This window comes from Lactuca saligna, chromosome 4 (assembly GCF_052625555.1).
Source record: "Lactuca saligna cultivar CGN05327 chromosome 4, ASM5262555v1, whole genome shotgun sequence".
Taxonomy (NCBI): Eukaryota; Viridiplantae; Streptophyta; class Magnoliopsida; order Asterales; family Asteraceae; genus Lactuca; species Lactuca saligna.
Window position 1 is genome coordinate 621,604 of NC_136420.1, and position 25,168 is coordinate 646,771.

At 39.2% G+C, this 25,168-nt stretch overlaps 1 non-coding gene across 1 annotated transcript; it reads right to left on the minus strand.

The window, feature by feature from the left end:
• Window positions 1–24,788: 24,788 nt before the first annotated feature.
• On the minus strand, window positions 24,789–24,895 carry LOC145044635 (small nucleolar RNA R71). The gene has a single exon (XR_013681582.1). It is a non-coding gene; the product is annotated as a small nucleolar RNA R71 (small nucleolar RNA).
• Window positions 24,896–25,168: the final 273 nt, after the last annotated feature.

The following is a 25,168-nucleotide window of genomic DNA, read 5'->3' on the forward strand; positions in this document are numbered from 1 at the left end:
CAAAAGAACAAATTTGATGTGAAGGCTGATGAAGATATCTTTCTGGTGTATTCTTTAGCTTCTAAAGCATATAGGTTATCAACAAAAGGTCCAAAAGATAAAAGAAACCTTTTATGTTACGTTCGATGATAATTACATGAAGAAGTTTCAGAAGAATGATAGTCCAACACAGGGGATCTTTCCTAAACCGAATCTTGCTACCATCCTACTCTGCAATCTTTACAAGGAATTCCTGAATCTATTCGATGAGCCATAAAATGAAATCTTCTCAGAGTCCAAAGTAGTAGACAATAAGGAAGACAAACTGAAGAAAATCATTGATGATGCTGCGAAAGAAATGGAACACGAGCATCCCACTCCGAAAGACCTTGAAGTTCCATCTCAACCTTTAGATGCGAATGCTACATCGCAGGGGGGGGGGGGGGTTCTACCTGAACCTCATCAACTGATACACCTATTCAAGGGGAGAAAAAAACCCCAAATGTCAGCTCAGAACCATCTTTCTATGGGGAGAATCCAAATCCAGAAGAAGATATTCATACATCATTCGATGGGGAGAATGAAAATGCGAATGATGATTCAGATGTACAGTCTGAGTTTGAAGAAGTGAATGTCGAATTGGATCCAACATATGATCCTAATTACCATCCATTGGCTAAATTTATCAAAGTTCATCCAAAAACCTAACTCATAGGAGATTCGTCTTCAGGAGTTCTTACAAGAGCTCAACAAAAGGTGACGCAAACTGCACTATTCTCTAGATTGGAATTTTGCATGTTCAATTTGTTTATCTCCAAAATTGAACCTAAAAACGTTCAAATTGCTCTTGATCATTCAGGTTGGATGCAAGCAATGCAGGAGGAGCTCAATGAATTCGAACGAAAAGAGGTCTAGAGACTTCTTCCCACTTCTAAGGATGCATCTGTTGTTTGTCTTAAATGGGTATTTCGCAACAGGATGGATAAGGAAGGTAATGTGATAAGAAAAAAGGTGCAACTCGTAGTAAATAGATATTTTCAGGAAGAAGACATCGACTACGAAGGAACCTTCACACCCGTTGCAAGGTTGGAATCTGTTTACATCTTTCTGGCATACGCAACACATACGAAATGTGAAGTTTATCATATGGATGTCAAGTGTGCCATCATAAATGGGGAACAAGAAGAAACAGAGTATGTGGAACAACAACTAGGGTTCATAAACGAAAAGTATCTGAACCACTGTTACATTCTGGACAAGGCAGTTTATAGTCTAAAGCAAGCTCCAAGAGCCTGGTACTAACTTGTTTTTTAAAACAGGCCAAATTTAAATAAGGATCGGTTGAACCAAACTTCTTTCTCAAGAAAGATGTTGACCACTTGATGATTGTCCAAATTTACATTGATGACATCATTCTCGGATCAACTAACCACAACTTAATAGCTGAGTTCCAAAAGCTAATGGAAACTAAGTTTGAGATGAGCTCCATGGGTCTGATTAAATTTTTCCTTGGCTTGAATATAAAACACCATCTCTGGACAAGCAAGCTGCTGATATGACTCTCTATCATTAAATGATAGGCTCATTGATGTATCTGACTGCTAGTCGTCCATATATCATGTTTTTCGTCTGCTACTATGCTAGGTTTCAACCGAATCCTCGCGAACCTCACATGACCGCTGTTAAGAGTATCTTTAGGTATCTCAAGCGAACATCTTCACTAGGACTTTGGTACTCTTTACGTTTAGGTTTCTTTGTGCAAGAATTTTCGGATGCTGATCTTGGGGGTTGTAGTGTAGATCGAAAGAGTACAACAGGAGGATACCGATTTCTTGATGGCAAACTCGTAAGTTGGAAATCCAAAAAGCAAACTTGCGTCTCCCTATAATTTGCTGAAGTAGAGTACATAGCCTCCGCATCTTGCACTTCACAAGTAATATGGATTCAAAGTCAGCTTCACGACTATGGTATTCACATGAAGCGAATTCCCTTATATTGTGATTCTGAGAGCGCCATTCTTAATTGTCACAACCCAATGCAACATTCAAAGACGAAACATATAACACTGAGGTATCACTTCATCAAAGATCATGTGGAAGATGGTAATGTTGAGACACACTTCGTTAGATCCGGTGATCAATTGGCCGACATCTTTACGCAAGCTTTGCTTGAACAAACCTTCAATCGCATTCTTCAAGCCCTAGGAATAATAGAAGCTGAATCTGTTCCAAAACAAACTTCACATTGGTAATGTTTTAACTATGAATTGGTGTGAACGCTCGCAGTGACTCACAGTCTACTGTTCATTCAAAGGTTCGGAATTTCATGTATCCTTTAACTTTGTTAACTACCTATTTTATTTGTTTCAATTTTTATTTCTTTTTTAGAAAAACAAAATCCCAAAAATATTTCATTTGTTTCTATTATTATTTCTTTTTCTAGAAAAACAAAAATCCAAAAATATATTTTCTTTATTTTTGTTCTTATTTCTTTTGTAAAATAATCAAAATATTAAAAATATTAGATAAATGAGCCTATTTGAAGATTCATATCTTGGTGATCTCAATTATGAATGGTGGTGCAGGTATAAAACATTCTTAATCTACGCACTAGTTAAGTGTTACTAGAAGCATGCTGCTGTATGTAGTCCGAAGCCTCAAAGACGCCATGTTGAAGCCTTAATGAATCGATAACACCAATAGTTTCTTTCCAATTAGTCTGTTTGTTCACATAAGTCATGTGCTACGTTATTCTTCTCGCATTGAGTTAAGAGTTCTCTGCTTGGTCACTTTCGCATAGCAGAGATACACAATTTCTTTGGAACCACCTCTACTACTTCTCCATCACTTTCGCTTTCACAAACGTAATCCTTGAGACTCTAAGAAATTACCACTGAGGTTTATGGTTACACAACTTTTGTGTTTATGATCTTAAATTCGTTATCACCATGAATTGAGTGAAACCCAAAATCCAACACATTTTTACGAATTGAAGGTGAACAATTACATGTTTTAGATTTTTCACCAACGAATTAACGAATGTCCACTTTCGTGGTCTGTACCAGGAAATCTCTTTTTATTTTGCTAGATCCTAATGATATGTTGTAGTCCTAAGACATTTCTTCCCAATAGATCCAATTTTATTTTTCTTGAGATTTCTATACTTATCTTAGTCATTGACAATTATTCCCAAGCATACTTGTTTTTTTGGCTACTGTAACGCTCATGTTTCTGGGCTAAGCACTAAAGATGATGTAATAGTTTAGGTCAACTATTGGAATGTGTTTTGAAGTAATATGAATAAATTATGTGAATTTATGTGCTTTATACTTAATTATCATGATTTAATAAATTAAGGATAAAAAATAAGCGTCGAAAATAAATGTTAGATAAACCCGATATCTATGAAGAAAGTTGTAGTGGTTGAAATAAGGATTCCAGAAATAAAAAGAATACCGAAATCCGAGTTAGAACGAAAAAGTTATGACCTGTCGAAGTTTTACGACAAAACCGACACGACATTGTGTGACGTAAAAGTGAATTTATGATAAAGTGCTTGTTAGCCTTAGCAATCTATTAGAAAGTCGTAGTACACATTAAAGCGAGAGCGTGCATAAAAAGAATGTCTAAATCTGAATTCGAATGAGGAAGTTATGAATTTTTTAAGATTTGGCATAACAATATGCAGCCCGAAATTCGAATTATAGATCGAGCGACTTTTAGCTGACACCACCTAAACGAGAATCGAAGATATCACCGATATTAGTTCAACAGTAAAAAGATAGACGGAAACAGACATCAGATGAAGAAGTTATGAATTTTTAACGGACTTTTCCCATCCTGACCTGTTAAAAATATAACTTTAAAAATAAAGTCAAAATTAGCCGATGGAGTCTAAACGAAAGTTGTAGAGTATCATGTTACCTACGTGTGGATATAAAGAACGTAAAGACGGATCTCGTAGGAAAAAGATGTGAATTTTTGAAGTTTTAAATATAAAATTCGCAGTTTATCTGAAGCCATACGCCCAATGTACGAATTTACGCCCTGCGTACTCAGACTAGTCGAGGTTGGCCACGTTGACCTCTTTCTTCAGACGGAGGCATGTATCTCACCCCATCGACACACCTGAAGCCCGGAAAACGAACTCATGCCATGTCTCGTACGCCCATCGTACCGAAGTTACGCCCAACGTAGAGCATCAGAAGCGAATACGCTCTGCGTACTTAAAGATTACGCCCAACGTACGAAGGGTCAGACTCCTACTATAAATAGCAAGCGAAGCCCTCCGGAAATGGTTACTAATTCTCATACTCTTTCACTCTCAATACCCTCTCTAGCTACTCTAAACCACCCCGAAGCCTAGGGAACATCCCTAGCACCCGAAGCAAGTCCCGAAGCCCTGAAGTCCCCGAGAAAATAATTTTTTCGAGTTGAAACTCTGCGCCCGCGAAGCCCATTTTTTGAGAAAACATCCCGGTTTCATCGAAGAAGATTGTTTTAAGGGACGAAGTGTTGTGCAATCACCGCAAGTGTATAGTCACTTTCATCTTACACATAGATATTGTAACGCCCGTGTTTCTAGGCTTGCCATTTTTAGCAATGTAATAGTCTAGGTTAACCTTGTAACTCAACTTGAAATAATAAGAATGTATTATTTGTGAATTATTTGAATTATGTGATTTATGTGTGTATTTTCTTAATTTTTATAATTTAATGAATTAAGAATAAAATAAGCGTCAAAAATTTAAGTGTGAGATAAGCCCGACATCTTTGCATAAAGTTGTAGTGGTCGAAACAAGGATTCCGGAGATATAAGGAATGCCAAAATCTGAGTTATAACGAAGAAGTTATGACCTGTCGAAGTTTCGCGACAGAACCGGTACGACGCTGAGTGACGTAAAATATGAATTTAAGATAGAGCGATATTTAGCCTTAGCGATCTAAACGAAAGTCGTAGATTTCGTTAAACCGAGGGCATGCATAAAAGGAACGCCCAAATATGACTTCGTATGAGGAAGTTATGATTTTCTGAAGTTTCGACGTGGCAGTATGCAGCCCGAATACTCGATTTGAGATCGAGCGGTTTTTAGCCGAAACAATCTAAATGAGAATCGAAGATCTCATTGTTAGTAGCGAAACGATGACAAGTTAGGCGAGGACGGACGTCAGACGAAGAAGTTATGAATTTATAACGAAGTTTTTCTGTCCCGGCCTTCTAAAAATAAATAATAAAAAATAAAAGTAAAAATTAGCCGACGGAGTCTAAATGAAAGTTGTAGAGTATGGTCTGACCTTCGCGTGGATATAAAGAACGTTGAAAACGGAGCTCGTATGCGAAAGTTACGCAATTTAGAAGTTTGACAAGTCAATTACGCCCCGCGTAATTTGAGTACGCCCCGCGTACTCGGTCGGATGCAACTTGTCTGACCAATACTCGAGTGCCACCAGTCGACGCACGCAGTGACGTCAAAGTACGCCCCGCGTAACCCGAGTACGCCCCGCGTAATTTGAGTACGCCCCGCGTAATCCCAGACCCAGTAGCCTATAAATAGAACTCGAATTCAGCCATTTTCTCTTGTTCAAACTCTTCCCTCTCTCTAAGTTTTGCCTCGATTTGCGTGCCGTTTATACCCCAAAGCCCCGGCAATATTCCCGAGCCCCGAAGTAAGATCCGAAGCCCCGAGGATCCCGAAGAGCGTTATTCCCGAGCCGAAACGCTGCCCGAGAGGAGCCCGGTTTTGTGAAGATCTTCCAGATCTACGGAGAAACACCTCTTCTGCAAGCCGTAGTGCTGCCCGATCATCTTTTGATCAAGTGAGTGTGTAGTTATTTTCATTCCAACGCAATATTATGAAGTATTTCCTATAAAATATGTGTTATGTGTATATACTTGGTTGTTATACGTGTGAGTGTATATTCACTCTCTTCTATCTTATAGATCTGATGTATTCTCTATGAAATACGTGTTATGTGTGTATGCCTCATCTGTTATGTGGAATATGTATTGCTTAAAGCATGTTATACAGGTTTTTAAACTATGTATAAAAACGTATATTTTTATCTACTAATATGTTGGGTAGAACATGGGTAGATAATTAGTGTGTAATAAACAGATGAGAGGCCTCGTATTGGTGTTATTTTAGTCATTTAGCAGAGTATGGATGACGACCACGGACTATTCTAGACTGTCCTGTGGAACACTAGCAGGCTCATTACCTGTAGGTGTTGTGAACGACGTGTTCACCGGTGTACTCTATCCCCCACATGGTTGCCTTTAGGACACTTATTGTTGAGGAAGCCCCTCTGCAGTGATGTCCGTCCCGATGAAAAATCCTGAAATAGGTTCCTTATAATAGACGTTATTTTTAGGAACGTAAGGTGAGGATAACGGGAATGGGTAATCGGGTTTATTGTTGATGGTTGAAATTAAATATAATTATTGTGGGTTGAAAACCCTATATGCTCACCAGGCTCCCAAGCCTGACCCACTCAGTTGATTTATTTTACAGGAAGTGGCGCAAGAGCTTAAGATGGGCGAACATCAAGTTGTTTTGTTTACAAGTCTGTATATGTATATATTTGTTGAATGACTTGTAATGCTATCGTTTATGCTTTATGATCTGTATCGGAACATGACATCCCGACTTTTGAATATGAAATGAAATCATATGTCTTATGAAATGTTTTGATAAATATCTATTTTATCATGTTTTGTTTTGGGAACAAATTCCGCATCTCTTTTAAAATTAAAAAGGATTTACTCTGAAAATTATTTTAAAAAGCATAAATGAAATCGGTCTTTTCTGGCCGAAATTTTGGGGATGTCACAGTTGGTATCAGAGCATTAGTTTAAGCGAACTAGGAATTTGTAGGATTGCTAGACTTAAACTTAGAATGATAAGTGGAGATTGCGAGGTGTGTGTGTCTGTTGGATTTTAGACACAAGCACTAGTTTATTTTAGGAAAGTTGCCTAAAATGCTTTTATGTGCTAAATGTTATATGTTGCCATATATGATATTATTTGTTCGGATCTACGGTTTGTTGCCAACCGGATCTGAAGGTTTATGTGCTTAGGATTCTAAGTGTATATGTATGATATTAGAACTAGCATGTAATCGTTTGGAGTAATAAGGTGAAATTATTCGGTGTATAGATCAAAATGGTGAGAACAAGAAGCGGAGTTGGAAATGCTAATGAAAACAGGAATCAACCACCTGTAATCGAGCAAGTACCTGTCGTAGCTACTGCACCTGAGCCGATAACAATGGCTGGTGTACAAATGATGATTCAAATGATGTTGGATCGTCAGATGGAAGAAACAAGACGCCTGCTTAGGCAGAATCGTGATGAACCGTCAATTCAAGCGGAAGAGACTGAGGAGAATGGAGGGCAGTCTGAAGGAGAAAACTTTAGTGGGATCATTGGTCAAGACGAACAACCAATGGTTAGACGCAATAACCAGTATGGAGGAAATGATGGTCGTGGGTGCAAGTATAAGGATTTCATGGCATCCAAACCACCATGCCTATCCGGAAGCCCGACGCCGGTACAAGTTATGGACTGGGTCTCTGAAATGGAGACTATGTTTGAAAGTTGCGAATGCAGCAACAGGCAGAAGACCGCTCTTGCGATCCCTCTGCTAAAATCTGGCGTGTTGAGTTGGTGGAAGCTGTTAGCTGACTCTATGCCCAAGGGAGAAGCAAGCAAAATGTCTTGGGAAGACTTTCTGGAACAACTAAAACTGCAATACTGCTCCGAGCAGGACCTTCTGGAAATCAGTAATGAGTTTCAGAATTTGAAGAAAGGGAAATTGAGCGTTACTGAATACGCTACAAGTTTCACGGAAAAGATGAAGTTTATCCCATATTTGGTGCCTACAGAACTCTCTAAGGTCAACAAGTTTGGCCTTGGACTAACAGCGGACTATGGTCCAATGGTTAAGCAAGCGACCACATTGAAAGCCGCCATCTGGGCTGCTAGAAATGTTGAGACCCAGATCAGGGAAAAAGGTCAGAGGTTGGTGAGAAAAGGAAAATCAATGGATTTTCAGGGTCCAGCAAGAAAAGTAAATTCTCGAAGTCTAGTTCGAGAGGAAGTGGAGGAAAGGTAGAGGCGAAATGGTGCGACAAGTGCAAGAAGAAGCATCATGGGAAGTGTGGCGGGGAAACCACATGCTACAAATGTGGAAAGCCAGGGCATTATGCCAACGAATGCACCTTCACCAAGAATGTTTGTTATGGTTGCGGTGAGGAGGGGCACATCTCAAGAGATTGTCCGAAGAAGAAGGAGGTAGCAAGACCCAACATTCCGCCAAAGCCAAAGGCGAGAGCATTCCAGATGACACTGGAAGATGCTAAAGATGAAGCTGATGTCGCTTCAGGTACCTTTCTCGTTAACAAATTGCCTGCCCAAATTTTATTTGATTCTGGAGCCAACTACTCCTTTATATCGCATGAATTTGGTAGAAAACTAGCTTTGCCTATTGTGAGACTAGATAATGCTTTATTAGTCGAAGTTGCTAGTGGCAAGATTGTACCTGTTAGCCATCGTATGAAAAACATTTTAATTGATTTGAATGGGAATAAGTTCCACGAGGAATTATTACCTATAGAACTTAATGGTTTCGACATCGTTTTGGGAATGGATTGGCTTAGTGCCAATGATGCCGAAATTTTATGCAAGAAGAAATTAGTGAAAGTGAATCCGCCTGGAAAGGAATCGTTTATGGTGTATGGGGACAAACGCCGAGTAAATTCTGGAATCATTTCCCTAATGAAAGCCAGAAAGTGTTTGACCAAGGGATGTACATCATATTTAGCATTCGTGATCGATGCTAAGAAAGAAAAGAAGGTGATGCAAAATATTCCCGTTGTGTGTGATTATCCGGAAGTATTTCCCGAAGATCTTCCTGGATTACCACCCGATCGACAAGTAGAATTTCGTATTGACTTGTTGCCCGGAACAACGCCAATTGCAAAAACACCTTATCGATTAGCACCGACGGAGATGAAGGAGCTAATGATGCAACTTCAAGAGTTATTGGACAAAGGTTTCATTAGACCTAGTTCATCACCCTGGGGAGCTCCGGTGTTATTCGTAAAGAAGAAAGATGGAAGCATGAGGATGTGCATTGATTACCGAGAGCTGAATAAGGCAACAATAAAGAATAGATATCCGTTGCCGAGGATTGATGACCTATTCGATCAGCTACAAGGTTCAAGTTATTTCTCAAAGATCGACTTGAGGTCAGGATATCATCAGCTAAAAGTAAGAGAGCAGGATATAGAGAAGACCGCATTCAGAACCCGATATGGACACTATGAGTTTTTGGTTATGTCGTTTGGACTAACCAATGCTCCAGCAGCATTCATGGATTTAATGAACAGGGTTTGTAATCCGTTCCTTGATAAATCTGTGATAATATTCATTGATGACATTCTGATTTATTCAAAAAGCCAAGAGGAGCATGGCAGACACTTACGAGAAGTTTTGGAAGTCTTGAAGAAGGAGAAGCTGTATGCGAAGTTCTCCAAATGTGATTTTTGGATTCGAGAAGTCCAATTCTTGGGTCACGTGGTCAACCAAGAAGGTATAATGGTTGATCCAGCAAAGATTGAAGCTGTAATGAAGTGGGAACAACCGAAAAGTCCCACGGAGATTCGAAGCTTTTTAGGATTAGCCGGATATTACCGAAGGTTTATCCAAGGCTTTTCTTCGATCGCTAGTCCATTAACAGCTTTGACCCACAAAGGAGCTACTTATGCTTGGAGTGATAAGCATAAAGAAGCATTCGAGAAGCTAAAGAAGAAACTATGCGAGGCACCGATACTTTCTCTACCCGATGGAGTTGAAGACTTCGCTGTTTATAGCGATGCATCTGGTGTTGGATTGGGTTGTGTTTTGACCCAAAGAGATAAGGTGATCGCGTATGCATCTCGACAGCTGAAAGAGCATGAAAAGAACTACCCGACTCATGATTTGGAGTTGGCAGCGGTAGTTTTCGCTCTGAAAATATGGAGGCATTACCTCTATGGCACGAAGTGCAAACTTTTCACTGATCATAAGAGTCTCCAATATCTCTTTAGTCAGAAAGAATTGAATATGAGGCAACGACGCTGGCTGGAACTACTTAAAGACTACGACTGTGAGATACTTTACCACCCCGGTAAAGCCAATGTTGTCGCTGATGCTCTCAGTCGGAAAGTCAATCTTGAAAGGAGAAGGCCAAGAGTGTTGAGAATTGAAGTTGTCTCGACTATTTTGGAAAGTATAAAGAAAGCTCAAGAGGAAGCTTCGGAGAAGAATGACCGAAAGGAAGAACGTTTGGGCAAAACGTTGGTGTTCGGTGTAAACAGACACGGACTGAAGGTGTTCCAAGATCGGATTTGGATACCTAAGACAGGTGGAGTCAGAGATCTTCTGATGGAAGAAGCTCACAAGACCATGTACTCAATTCATCCCGGTAGCACTAAAATGTATAGGGACCTGAAACCCTATTATTGGTGGCCGACGATGAAGCTCGACATTGCGAAGTATGTGGCCGAGTGTGTGACTTGTGCAAGAGTCAAGGCACAACATCAGAAACCGTACGGGAGTTTAGAACCTTTACCTGTGCCTATGGGTAAGTGGGAAGACATTACTATGGATTTTGTCACTAAACTGCCCAGAACAAAGAATGGTCGAGACATGATTTGGGTGGTCGTCGATCGATTCACTAAGAGTGCGCATTTCATAGCAGCCAATGAGAAATGGTCTATGGAAAAGCTTGCGAACTCCTATGTGAAGGAAATTGTGAGACTTCACGGTGTTCCGTTAACAATTGTGTCGGATCGTGATAGTCGTTTCAACTCAAGATTTTGGAAAAGTCTACAAGAGGAATTGGGTACCAAGTTGTGTTTAAGTACAGCTTACCATCCGCAGACTGATGGTCAGAGCGAACGGACGATACAAACACTTGAAGATATGTTGAGAGTGTGTACCTTGGAATTCCTAGGTAATTGGGATGAACATTTACCTTTGGTAGAATTTTCCTATAATAATAGTTTTCACTCGAGCATAAAGATGGCACCTTATCAAGCCTTGTATGGACAGAAGTGTCGTACGCCGTCTTGTTGGCTTGAGGCTGGGGAAAAGCAGTTTATGGGGCCGGAGATAGTCCATCAAACTGCTGAAAAGTTGAAAATAATTAGGGAGAGAATGTTAGCAGCTCAGGATCGTCAAAAGAGTTATGCTGACAAAAAGCGAAGACCGATGACTTTTGAAGTTGGAGATTCGGTTTTGCTTAAAGTCTCGCCATGGAAGGGACTTATAAGATTTGGAAAAAGGGGAAAGTTAAGTCCAAGGTTTATTGGACCGTTTAAAGTTCTTCAGAGGATTGGGAACCAAGCTTACAAGCTCGAACTACCAGAAGAATTGGATGGAATTCATAACACTTTCCATGTGTGTTATTTGAGGAAGTTCACGGGAGAAGTTCCCGACATAATTCCACTTTCAGAGTTGAGAATCGATGAGAACAAAAGGTTGATTGAGGAACCGGAGGAAATTGTTGACCGAAAGACTAAGAAATTGCGACGTAAGATGGTGGAGTTAGTGCTTGTCCGATGGAAACACACGAATGGGCCAAATCTCACCTGGGAGATGGAGAGTGACATGAGGAGTCGCTATCCGCATTTGTTTGTTGATGTGTGATTCCGGGGACGGAATCATTCTAAGGTGGAGAGAATTGTAACGCCCGTGTTTCTAGGCTTGCCATTTTTAGCAATGTAATAGTCTAGGTTAACCTTGTAACTCAACTTGAAATAATAAGAATGTATTATTTGTGAATTATTTGAATTATGTGATTTATGTGTGTATTTTCTTAATTTTTATAATTTAATGAATTAAGAATAAAATAAGCGTCAAAAATTTAAGTGTGAGATAAGCCCGACATCTTTGCATAAAGTTGTAGTGGTCGAAACAAGGATTCCAGAGATATAAGGAATGCCAAAATCCGAGTTATAACGAAGAAGTTATGACCTGTCGAAGTTTCGCGACAGAACCGGTACGACGCTGAGTGACGTAAAATATGAATTTAAAATAGAGCGATATTTAGCCTTAGCGATCTAAACGAAATTCGTAGATTTCGTTAAACCGAGGGCATGCATAAAAGGAACGCCCAAATCTGACTTCGTATGAGGAAGTTATGATTTTCTGAAGTTTCGACGTGGCAGTATGCAGCCCGAATACTCGATTTGAGATCGAGCGGTTTTTAGCCGAAACAATCTAAATGAGAATCGAAGATCTCGTTGTTAGTAGCGAAACGATGACAAGTTAGGCGAGGACGGACGTCAGACGAAGAAGTTATGAATTTATAACGAAGTTTTTCTGTCCCGGCCTTCTAAAAATAAATAATAAAAAATAAAAGTCAAAATTAGCCGACGGAGTCTAAATGAAAGTTGTAGAGTATGGTCTGACCTTCGCGTGGATATAAAGAACGTTGAAAACGGAGCTCGTATGCGAAAGTTACGCAATTTAGAAGTTTGACAAGTCAATTACGCCCCGCGTAATTTGAGTACGCCCCGCGTACTCAGTCGGATGCAACTTGTCTGACCAATACTCGAGTGCCACCAGTCGACGCACGCAGTGACGTCAAAGTACGCCCCGCGTAACCCGAGTACGCCCCGCGTAATTTGAGTACGCCCCGCGTAATCCCAGACCCAGCAGCCTATAAATAGAACTCGAATTCAGCCATTTTCTCTTGTTCAAACTCTTCCCTCTCTCTAAGTTTTGCCTCGATTTGCGTGCCGTTTATACCCCAAAGCCCCGGCAATATTCCCGAGCCCCGAAGTAAGATCCGAAGCCCCGAGGATCCCGAAGAGCGTTATTCCCGAGCCGAAACGCTGCCCGCGAGGAGCCCGGTTTTGTGAAGATCTTCCAGATCTACGGAGAAACACCTCTTCTGCAAGCCGTAGTGCTGCCCGATCATCTTTTGATCAAGTGAGTGTGTAGTTATTTTCATTCCAACGCAATATTATGAAGTATTTCCTATAAAATACGTGTTATGTGTATATACTTGGTTGTTATACGTGTGAGTGTATATTCACTCTCTTCTATCTTATAGATCTGATGTATTCTCTATGAAATACGTGTTATGTGTGTATGCCTCATCTGTTATGTGGAATATGTATTGCTTAAAGCATGTTATACAGGTTTTTAAACTATGTATAAAAACGTATATTTTTATCTACTAATATGTTGGGTAGAACATGGGTAGATAATTAGTGTGTAATAAACAGATGAGAGGCCTCGGTGTTATTGGTGTTATTTTAGTCATTTAGCAGAGTATGGATGACGACCACGGACTATTCTTGACTGTCCTGTGGAACACTAGCAGGCTCATTACCTGTAGGTGTTGTGAACGACGTGTTCACCGGTGTACTCTATCCCCCACATGGTTGCCTTTAGGACACTTATTGTTGAGGAAGCCCCTCTGCAGTGATGTCCGTCCCGATGAAAAATCCTGAAATAGGTTCCTTATAATAGACGTTATTTTTAGGAACGTAAGGTGAGGATAACGGGAATGGGTAATCGGGTTTATTGTTGATGGTTGAAATTAAATATAATTATTGTGGGTTGAAAACCCTATATGCTCACCAGGCTCCCAAGCCTGACCCACTCAGTTGATTTATTTTACAGGAAGTGGCGCAAGAGCTTAAGATGGGCGAACATCAAGTTGTTTTGTTTACAAGTCTGTATATGTATATATTTGTTGAATGACTTGTAATGCTATCGTTTATGCTTTATGATCTGTATCGGAACATGACATCCCGACTTTTGAATATGAAATGAAATCATATGTCTTATGAAATGTTTTGATAAATATCTATTTTATCATGTTTTGTTTTGGGAACAAATTCCGCATCTCTTTTAAAATTAAAAAGGATTTACTCTGAAAATTATTTTAAAAAGCATAAATGAAATCGGTCTTTTCTGGCCGAGATTTTGGGGATGTCACAGATATGAAGTATTTTATATAAAATACATGCTATGTGAATATATATGGTTTGTTTATTTGGGATGGATGTTGAATGAATGATTTATACAACTTTTAAATGATTTAAACGGTATATGTATTTTATATCTACAAAAATGTTGGGTAAAACATGGGTAGATGTAATAGTTGGTATGTGATGAAAGATGAGTTGGATAAATGAGATGATCGGTGATATAGATCATGAGATGAGGGTGAGGGATGAAATATGAGAGAAGCCCTTACCCAAACATTGGCCCCCGTCATCTAAGAAAGTATGGATGGCAACCATGGACTATTCTAGATGGTCTGTGGGATACTAACATGCTCACAACATGTAGGTGTTGTGAACAATATGCTCATCAGATGTACTCTGAAAATCCATTGACATGTATTGTAGGTGGATTCCCGTGAATAATATTGTCGATAAATGAGAGCTATGGACTTAGAACATGTTGTTTAAACCTTGACACCTATGGACTTAGTGCCTGTTGTATTAACCCTGGTGACGGTGTGACTTCATGCGTATTCCTTAGGATGAATCCTTAGGAATGAGTGATAGATGATTCTTAGGGTAAATCCTTAAGAAATATAGAAGATAACGGGGATAGGTAATTGGGTTAATTGTTTGATGATAAAACACATTGACTTTATTATTGTGGGTTGAAAACCCTAGGTAGTCACCATGTTTCCCAACCTGACCCACTCAAGTTATTTGTATCACATGTGTCCATATGAAGCCACATTACACAGAGAGATTAAAGGAGATGTAAAATCACTAGTATAAATGAATGTAACTTCTGTTTATGTTTATGTTTATGTTTTTGTATTGATGATGACATCCCAAAGTTTTAAAATGAATAAAATACATTTCCTCGGAAATGATTTGATAACATATTTATCATGTGTTTCTGGGAATAAATTCCGCAACGTATTTCTTTAAAAGATACTTTGATTATTTTAAAATGAAGCATAAATAAATTGATCTTTTCGGGCTGTGAAATTAGGGATGTCACAGTTGGTATCAGAGCATTAGTTTAAGCGAACTAGGAAATTTGTAGGATTTCTAGACTTAAACATAGAATGCTAAGTGATGATCATGAGATGAGTGTCTACCATATCCTAGACACGAGCACCAATATATTTTAGGAAAGATGCCTAAAATGCTTTTATGTGCTAAATGCTATATGTTTGCCATATATGATATTAACTGTTCGGATCTATGGTCTATTGCTGACCGGATCTGGAAATTTTATGTGTACAGGTTTCTAAATGTTTGATTACAATATTAGAACTAGCATGTACCTTTTTAGAGCGATAGGGAGATTTGTACATCTATCATAAATAAACGCTTTCCATCTAAATTCTTGTCACTACACACTCAACGTATGATTTTGGTGTATAGGTCGACATGGTGATCACTCAAAGTGGATTTGGAAACGGTTACTCGCAACTTGAGCCATAAGTGATTGAAAATGCACCAGAAATAACAGTAGCACCTGAGCCAATCACGATGGTAGGAGTACGGGAAATGGTGCGGATAATGTTCGATCAACAGATGGAAGAGACAAGGAGTCTACTTCAACAATGTAAGGATGAACTTACTATGCAAATACACCAAGCACTTACTCTTGGGGCCACTATCTGGGTTGCTAATTATATTGAAGAAATGATCAACGACAGGACCACCAACATGGTTGAAGTTGGCAAGAAGAGGAAATTTGAGGGGTCTTAGAGGTCCAACATGAGCAACATGTTCTCAAAGTCTGGAAAACGAGGAGGAAAAGAAAAATGGTGTAGGAAGTGCAAAAATAAACACTCTAGAAGGGCGGCGACTTGTTCATTATGTCGATGAGTGTACGTTTCCCAAGAGGGCGTGTTATAGATGTAGGGAAGGGGGCCCAAAGCAAAACGAGGCAGCAAGGCCAGATACACTACCAAGGCCAAGGGTAATCCACATGATCCTCGATGAAGCAAATAACACTGCTAGGAATTAGAAGTAAAGGCTTGATACCCGAAGATCAAGTTATGACGTAGCAATGTGAACATTAACATGTGGTGTAGCCTTTTTGAGGCATAGTATAGGGTAAACTTGAACCTCTGTGTAATCGTTTCAAGAAATAATATAAACCCTGATTTTGTTATCTGATGTATTGAATGACTATGTGAAATCCTTGTATGGTGACTTCGAGAACTGCGAGACAATACTTGGGGATGAGTATGAGTAGTTGTGAATGGTATTAAAGGCCTATACTATCGGAAGCACATGACTCACACTTAGATCATGGAAAGTCACGGGGTTACCAAGGAGCTAGTAATTGATTCTGTTTTGTTCTAGTCTATCGTTACTATTGTTTTGCTCATGACTAAGAAGATGATTGTTATTATGAACCAAGAGGTTATATCGAATCGAGTCCGTCCAAGATGAGTTAGTCATATAGTTCAAAGAACCAAGTCCGATGTAGTATCCCACTCAAACGGGAAGATTGAAGTACCCTATTCATTGTTAAAGTAAGAGGCTTGTAGCTAGAAGTACTAAATGCTAGAATGTGATCAAAATGGAACACGAATGAAGGTATCTTACGTTTAGAAACTCGACTCTAATAGACTTTAGTCTAAGCAATACATAATACGATGAGAGGTCAATAGAACATGACCCATCAGTCTACTATGGTAATCGAAGGAAAGAACTTATCTTAAGTATGTTAAAAGAAGGAGGAGTCTTCAATAAAGATCGAGATTGTGACTTGAAGGTCACAATTGAAAGTTCAACATGGGATAGGGAGCGGGAGAAAGATTGAGCACCGCTTGTATATAAGAATTCCAAAAGTAGATACTCATTCGAAGGAAATATAATAGTTATGACTATTACCTAGGATGAAGAGATAACTTATGGAGTCATTATATAAGCCATGTCTTGTTAGCATTTCCGAGAATGGAGTTGAAGACTTCGTAGTCTATAGCGACGCATCTGGAGCTGGGTTGGTTTGTGTTCTAACCCAAAGGGATGAGGTGATAGCACATGCATCGAGATAATTGAAAGAACACGAAAAGAACTACCCCACTCATGATCTGGAGTTGGCAGTGGTAGTATATGCACTAAAGATATGGAGGTCTTATCTTTACGACACGAGGTGCAAACTTTTCACTGATCATAGGAGTCTTCATTATCTCTTTAATCAGAAGAAATTGAACATGAGACAACAATGCTGGCTAGAGTTGCCTAAGGATTATGATTGTGAAATCCTTTACCACCCTGGTAATGCAAATGCTGTAGCTGACACTTTAAGCCATAAAGTAAGTCTTGAAAAGAAAAGAGGCAAGGGCATTAAGAAGCGAACATATCTCAAAAAATGTAGAAAGTATCAAGAAAGCTCAGGAAGAAGCTTTAGAGAAAAATGACCGAAAGGAAGAACGTTTGGGAAAAACGTTAGTGTTTTATACAAATGATAAAGGATTGAAGGTATTCCAAGATAGGATTTGGGTACCTAATATGGGAGGAATAAGAGATACTCTGATGGAAGAAGCTCACAAGACCATGTACTCGATTCATTCGGGCAGCACGAAAATGTATAGGGATCTGAATCCCTACTATTGGTGGTCGATGTTGAAGCTCTTTATTGATGACATCTCGGTTTACTCTAAGATGCAGGAGAAGCACGAGGAACAAGGATACCCTGAGGAGGGAGAGCTTGTACGCCAAGTTCTCCAAGTGTGAGCTCTGGTTGCGCGATGTGCAGTTTCTGGGGCACCTTGTCAACCAACACTGTATTTATGTTGACGTAACCAAAGTGGAGGCCATGATGAGATGAGAGGTTCCAAAGTCTCCATCTGAGATTCGGAGTTTCCTCAATTTAGCAGGCTATTACCGGAGATTCATACATGACTTCTCCAAGATAGCAGTACCCTTGACCCGACTGGCGAAGAAGGTCATTGTATTTCGTTGGGGGCCTAAGCAACAGGAAACATTTGAGATGTTGAGGTAGAGATTGTGCGAGGTGCCTATCTTATCCCTGCTAGAGGCTGTGGAGGATTTTTTTAGTGTACTGTGATGTGTATATTTCGGGATTGGGTGCAATCTTGATGCAAAGGGGGCATGTCATTGCCTACGCCTCGAGGCAGCTGAAGCCTCACGAGGCGAACTACCCGACACATGATTTGCAATTGGGGGTGGTTGTCTTCACCCTCAATATTTGGCGAAATTACCTCTATGGGGTTCGTTGTACCATTTACACAGACCACAAGAGCTTGAGGTACCTCATGGATCAACCAAATCTGAACATGAGGCAGCGTCGGTGGTTAGATGTTGTGAAGAATTACGACTGTGAGATCAATTACCACCCAGAAAGGCCAATGTTGTGACTGATGTGCTTAGCCACAATGGACCCCCGATCAGAGACATCTACTTAAGGATGGCAGTGGTGAATCCAATTTTGGAGTGGATCCGAGAGGCGCAAGTTGAGGGAATGAAGGAGGAGCACACAAAAGTGTGAGCGGATCATAGGCCAAGTGTATGATAGATTCTGGAGTGGATCCACTTTTAGAGTGGATCCGTGGGCTACTGAACATGCATGGGAGGGTTTGGGTACTGTACTGGGGCGTAGTATGACCAATTCTGATGGATGAGGCTCACAAGTCCAGATTCTCCATGCATCACGGGGCGACGAAGATGTACAGAGATCTTTGTCCTGATAATTGGTAGCCCTGCATGAAGCAGGATGTTTCCTGGTATGTTGAGAGATGCTTGACCTATAGGAAGGTCAAGGTAGAGCACCATAGGCCTCACAGAAAGACGCAACCATTAGATATCCCTGTGTAGGTGTGGGAGGACATTACTATGGACTTCATCACGAAGCTTCCTAGGACCGCGCAGGGAGTGGATTCGATTTGGGTCATCGTGGATCGGTTGACCAAGAGTGCCCATTTCATTTCGATCCAGGAGAGCATCTAGGCCGAGAAATTAGATGACATCTACATCCGAGAGGTAGTAGCTCGACACGGAGGGCTAGTTTCCGTTATTTCTGACCGAGATGTACTATTCACTTCCAGATTCTGGAAGAAATTTCATGATGAGTTGGGTACTTGTTTACACTTTAGAATGGCTTTTCACCACCAGAAGAATGGTCAGAGTGAGCAGACCATCCAGATCTTAGAGGACATGTTCCAGGTGTACGTAATAGACTTCAGTGGTAGTTAGGATACCTACCTTCCCTTGTTAGAGTTTTCTAATAATAATAGCTACCACATAAGCATCAACCGTCCTCCTTTCGATATGTTATATGGGAGGAAGTGCAAAACCCTGATATGCTAGGGTGAGGTTGGACAGAGAGTCATGAAGAGTAACGAAATGGTACTAAAGAAGACGGAGAGGATACAATAAGCGGGGGAGATTTGTAACGCCCGAATCCCGGTATGTATTTTAAGCAAAATTATTCATTTTTGAAAAGGGACTCGACGAGTTGGACACGAGACTTGAAGTCTACTCGACGAGTTGGGAAGCCTCAACTCAGCGAGTAGGGCTGCTAGAGTGAAACCCTAATTTTTAGGGTTTGCACCCTAACTAAGGACCTTAACACTTTATTGTGGCCTACCTCATCACCTTCCTCAGTTCATTAAAACCCTAATTCATGATCTTGAGCCTTTTATGTAACACTAGTCAAAATAGGTCAATAGACAATCACATGTGATTATGCTAATCATGTAATGTGATTATGGTAACCTAGTAATGTGGTAAGAATGTTATGTAGTTCATGACAAATTCTAATACAAATATGAACCTTCTTTATGATACAACTCAAAGTATACATTCATACGATTCCAAAAATATAGAGAACGTCTGAATCTTACTTCGCATGAAGAAGTTATAAACCGAACACTATAAATCTATATAATAAGAGAAAGTTCAAATAGACTTAGAGTTAGCTATTTAAGTCTAAAAGAGAGTTGTAGAAATCTTAAATACCTATGCATGTATATAAAGAACATCAAAGACGGAGTTCGTATGCAAAAGTTATGGCCTTCCGAAGATTTAGCTTTCAGAAACCCTAAGCTAGCTAATTCACGATGTGTGTTTTATGACACTCACGTTGTGAGGAGTCATTTTGTCACAATTAGGAACCTAGAAGGTGTGACGAGGTTGCGAGAGGATAGGATCCAAATTCACGATGTGAGCTTTATGACACTCATGACGTGAGGAGTCACATGGCCACCTTCTGAAGCTAGGGACGCAAATGGCAAGTCTACGGAGTGATCAGGCAAGATTCACGGCGTGAGCCTTATGACACTCACGAAGTGAGTGTCATAAATTCCTACTATAAATAGCAAGTTCGACTTCAACCATTCTTACACCAAAACTTCTTCCCTTTCTCTCCTTTGCTGAGGCCATCTTGCATCTCGAGCCCCGACGATCTCGCACGTTGACCGTTTTGCTTAGATAACATAAAATTTCGCTACTAGGGTTAGTTTCACGGCCTCACTTTCTAATATTTTGGGGGAAAACGCATGCTAGTCATTGTATATATGTTATTATTATGTCTATATGATAGTATATAGTTATGATAATCAAGATATGATTGTTCTAAATATTACATTTTGAATACATACAACTATTATTAACTTATAAGTATGTTAAATTACGTACTAATGCAGATCTTGAGTTATACTTAGGATTCTACATATATGTTGTGTGCGATATAATACCGAAGTAATATTCGAAAGTTCTAAATGTTAAGTGATATAGTATGTTGTTATTATTAGTTTTATGTCAAGATAAAACTGGATATGTTATATGTTGTTATTATTAGTTTTATGTCAAGATAAAACTGGATATGTTATATGTTGTTATTGTTAGTTTGATGTCAAGATAAAACTTGGTATTGTTATTGATAGTTTTATGTCAAGATAAAACTAGAAATGTTATATGTTGTTATTATTGATTTTAGGTCAAGATAAAACCTGGCTTTTACTTCAAGATACAGTTGTTATACTGCCTAAATATTATGAAGTTAGGAGTAATGTTTAAAAGAATAACCTAGTAACTTAAGGTTTTATACATGAAAATGCTTTTGTTGTTAGAGCTATAGGAAGCCGTCAAAGTCTACATGAGTAATTGTATTCACCAACTAAGATTGGGGATCTTAGCGTAAATCCTCTGAATTGTAACCGTTCATCCCGTGTAAGCGAGGAAGCCGTGTATAATTAGTATACGGGTTGACCACCCCACTTGCGACTGTTAGCTACAATCAACCAAAAGCAAGTGATGAACTATCCTTTTATTTGTTATTATTCCGGAGTCGATGAAGCGTACGATGTTGTTTCTCATGTTAAATCATGAGTGTATTTGTTCTCATGGTAAATCATGAGTGTATTGTTCTATCATAGGTATTATGTCATAGCAGTGGTTACAGGCTTATGGTAGCAAATTGTTAAAAACATTATACCTTTTCGTATACAAGTATTAATGTTAAGTATAAGTTTTCCCCTACTTATACCTTAAGATTAAGAAATGTTTAGGTATAACACTTAATTGATAAGTATACTATTATACCTAATGTTGGGGAGTCAAAATGATACTTTCAAAACTATACTTTTGAATGTGTAAAAATGTATTATTTTATGGAGTCAAAACCTGTGAACTCACCAACTTTATGTTGACGTATTTTAAAATGCACGTGTTTTCAGGAACTTGAAAGTTGGTATGTGTTCGAGCAGAAGAAGTTTTACTATTATCTTTCTGTTAATTAAGAAGTATGTCATAGTCGGATATTATGTAATAAATACTAGGAAAACAATAATGTAACTTTCAAACATCAATAAAGGTATGTACTTTCTTTAAGTATTTTTCAATGTACGTTATATAACTGTGATATGAAAAATGACGTTACACTACCCGATGTTTCCGCTAACGGCCGGGGTGTGACATTTTGACTGTGTGTTAGTGAAAATAGAGTGATTCCTTGGTATTTTTGTGAAGGAGTGGAGGTTAGAAGTTCTTGGTTGAAGGAAGAAGCTTTGGATCCAGAGAGTTCTTTGTCAAAGCAACCTTCTTGAGGTATACAGTCTATACCTTGACTATTCATTTACTAGATCTCTTCATAGAGTAGTTTAGGGCCTTAAGCAGCCTATTTTGGAACCATTTATGGATGTAAGCATGTTTTGGAGTCATGAATTCAGATCTAGAACCTTTGAGGGACTCTATGGCATAAAGGTGCCAACTTTATGGCCTTGGGAGTCCCATGCAACTTGTGAACCATTTTTAGGGCCTTTTGAGCTAAATTACTGATGCATGGACGTAAATTTAGTAACTTTACATGATATATCAACCCTAGGGAACCAGATCTATGGTTTGGAAAATTTGAACCTGACTAGAAAAGACTGTATGGAATTATATTATAAGGGACTCAACGAGTTTTTCATATAACTCGGCGAGTTGGGTTGTGGTTCCCTGATATTTTCATATTTCGTTATATATTAAGCATATCTTTTTATCATTTATTAGCTAAATTATGGTATTTCATGGACAAAAGATACTTAAAAGTGTTTGAATTATTTTTTTAGTCCAAAGTTTAAGCTTGGAAGCAAAAGGAAGCAGGAGAAGCGGTTTGGAGCTCGGAAATCAAACAAAGAAGAAAAACCACCAAAAACAACACCTACTCGGCGAGTAGGGTCGCCTACTCGGCGAGTCCGAGTGAAGGATCGAGAAGATAAAGACTTCGTGAAAAGATAAGGACTTCGTGACTTACCATACACGGGATTTAAGTGATGGACTCGGCGAGTCGGACATGGACAAGGCGAGTTAGGTCGAATCTATATAAACGGTTTCCCAGATCGACATTCGACATTCTGGAACCCTTGGGGAGAAGTAAGCTGCGAACCAGAGCCAGGAGAGACCTGAAGAACGAAGATACAACCTAGAATTCAATCCCGAAGGAGATTTGAGGCAAATCTACTTCATTATACTTAATCTTTTGTTTTCCATTATGGCTAGACAGTTAGAATTTGTTCTTATGTTGTTTATTACCTCAAACATGAGCTAAAACTCTTAAACTTCTGTTTAGGGATACAATATTGATACTATGGATTGATTATTATTGTTGGATTAATTCAATATTGGTGATTTGTTGATTTTAGCTTGTTAAAGAACCTTATGTGTGGATGACAAATATTTTTCTGCTAATAGGAAGATAATTAAATAGTATGAACATCTTTTAATTGTCAACCTCATATGTTATGTGACCACTTTGCCATATGTCTAGGATTAATGAACATGAAACTAGAATTAATAAGAAAAATAAGTAAATTCATGTGTGTGCTTGTATGATGACCATCAACAAGAAGTCAACTAAAGGACCAAATTAGTTAGCAATTACAAGTCTAAGTTAACCCGAATAAATAACCTAGTGAATTAAATTGAATTATACAACTGATCACTGTTTGAGTTAGTTTGTTCTCTAAGGATTAGTATAGCGAATGTGAATCTAATCAACTGAATCGGTAGCCAATAAAAGAATTAATCCATTGCACTATTACCATAATATCAACCATAGGATCAATTGAGTTGAACTAAACAGAAGTCCTTCTCATTATTGAATTTAGTTAAATCTTTGCTTTTGTAGTTCTTTTTAGTGATACTAGTAAGTTTCTAGTCTTGTAAAACTAGAGAAAAACCCCTACTTATTAATTAATTTAGATAAAATTAGTTTTTAGTTTTAATTACCGTTCCCTGTGTTTGATACCCTACTTATTTAGCTTTACCACAATTGATAGGTCCACTGTCTTTGTGTGTTTATTTTATAATTAAAAGTAGGTTTAAAACTAGCTCGTTTCATACACATCAAGTTTTTGGCGCCGTTGCCGGGGAACAGTTCTAAATTAGCACTAAATTCTAGTTTAATCGATCCTTTGTCTGGGATTTATCTTACACAAAGTTAATTCTTAGGCAATTTAGTAATTATATAAGTTTTAATAAAAATCCATTTTCAAAAGTAATTAATTTTTTTTTTCTATTTTTGCCTTCAACTCGTCGAGTGCACTTGTGCTGACTTGGTGAGTTCATTGTTGTTCACAGTTTTAGTTTTTATTCTTTTTGTTCTTTTTACGTGTTTTTTGTTTTAATTGCAATTGTTTCATGACCCGAGGATCTGATACACCTCTGGTCCCTCCTCTCGAAGACCCGGAATCCGCATTAAGGAGGAGCAAAGGAAAATTCGTTGGAGAATCCGCTTCTTCAAAGAATTCGCCACTAAAGAACCTCAAGTCCGTTTTCAGCAAGAAGAGGAGCAGAAAATCAGGAGCATCCAACGCCTCTTTGACAATCGAAGACCCAATTAAGGAAGACACCGAGTACGAGACCGAGGAAGAAGAAGAACCCACATACGAGCACGAATCCGATTTTGAAGACAATTTAGCTATCACTACGGCTAATATCGATGAAGTCCCCATGGGGGAATGGTAGAAGAGGATGAGCGATGACACTGGCCCGGGACTTGTGCAACCCGAAATTCCCGCTACCGCTACTTTCGATCTAAAGGGTCATATCCTTGCCCAACTCAAGGAGATTCCTTTCTATGGAAAAGACCACGAAGACGTCTACAAGCACTTGGATGAAGTAAATGATGTGGCTGACAACTTCAATGTACCAAATGTGCCACGCGAGACCTAGCTACTTCGCATGCTTCCAGTCACATTCAAGAGTGCTGCAAAGGATTGGCTCAAGTCACTTCCTCCCGGATCGGTCACCACATGGGCTAAGATGAAAGAAGAGTTCATAGACCATTTTTGCCCGCTTTCCAAAATAGCCAAGTTAAAGAAAGCTATTTCCAACTTCCAGCAACAACCCAAAGAATCTCTTTATGAGGCGTGGGAAAGGTATAAAGGTCTTCTTAGAAATTGCCCACACCATGACCTTAATAGCCAACAAGAAGTTTCCATCTTCTATGATGGAGTCAATGTCACCACAAGGCAATTGCTCGATTTGCAAGGCCCGCTCATAAGGAAGCCGCCCCTGGAAATTAAAGAATTAATTGAAGAATTCTCTAAACATTCTAGAGAATACCACAACCCAAGAAACGAAGTAAGCAGGGGGGTAGTGAACTCGGCAAGTGATGGCATAGCGGCGATGATGGCTAAGCTCGATAGTTTAGATAGATGGATGACAAAAATGGATCAAGCAATCCATGC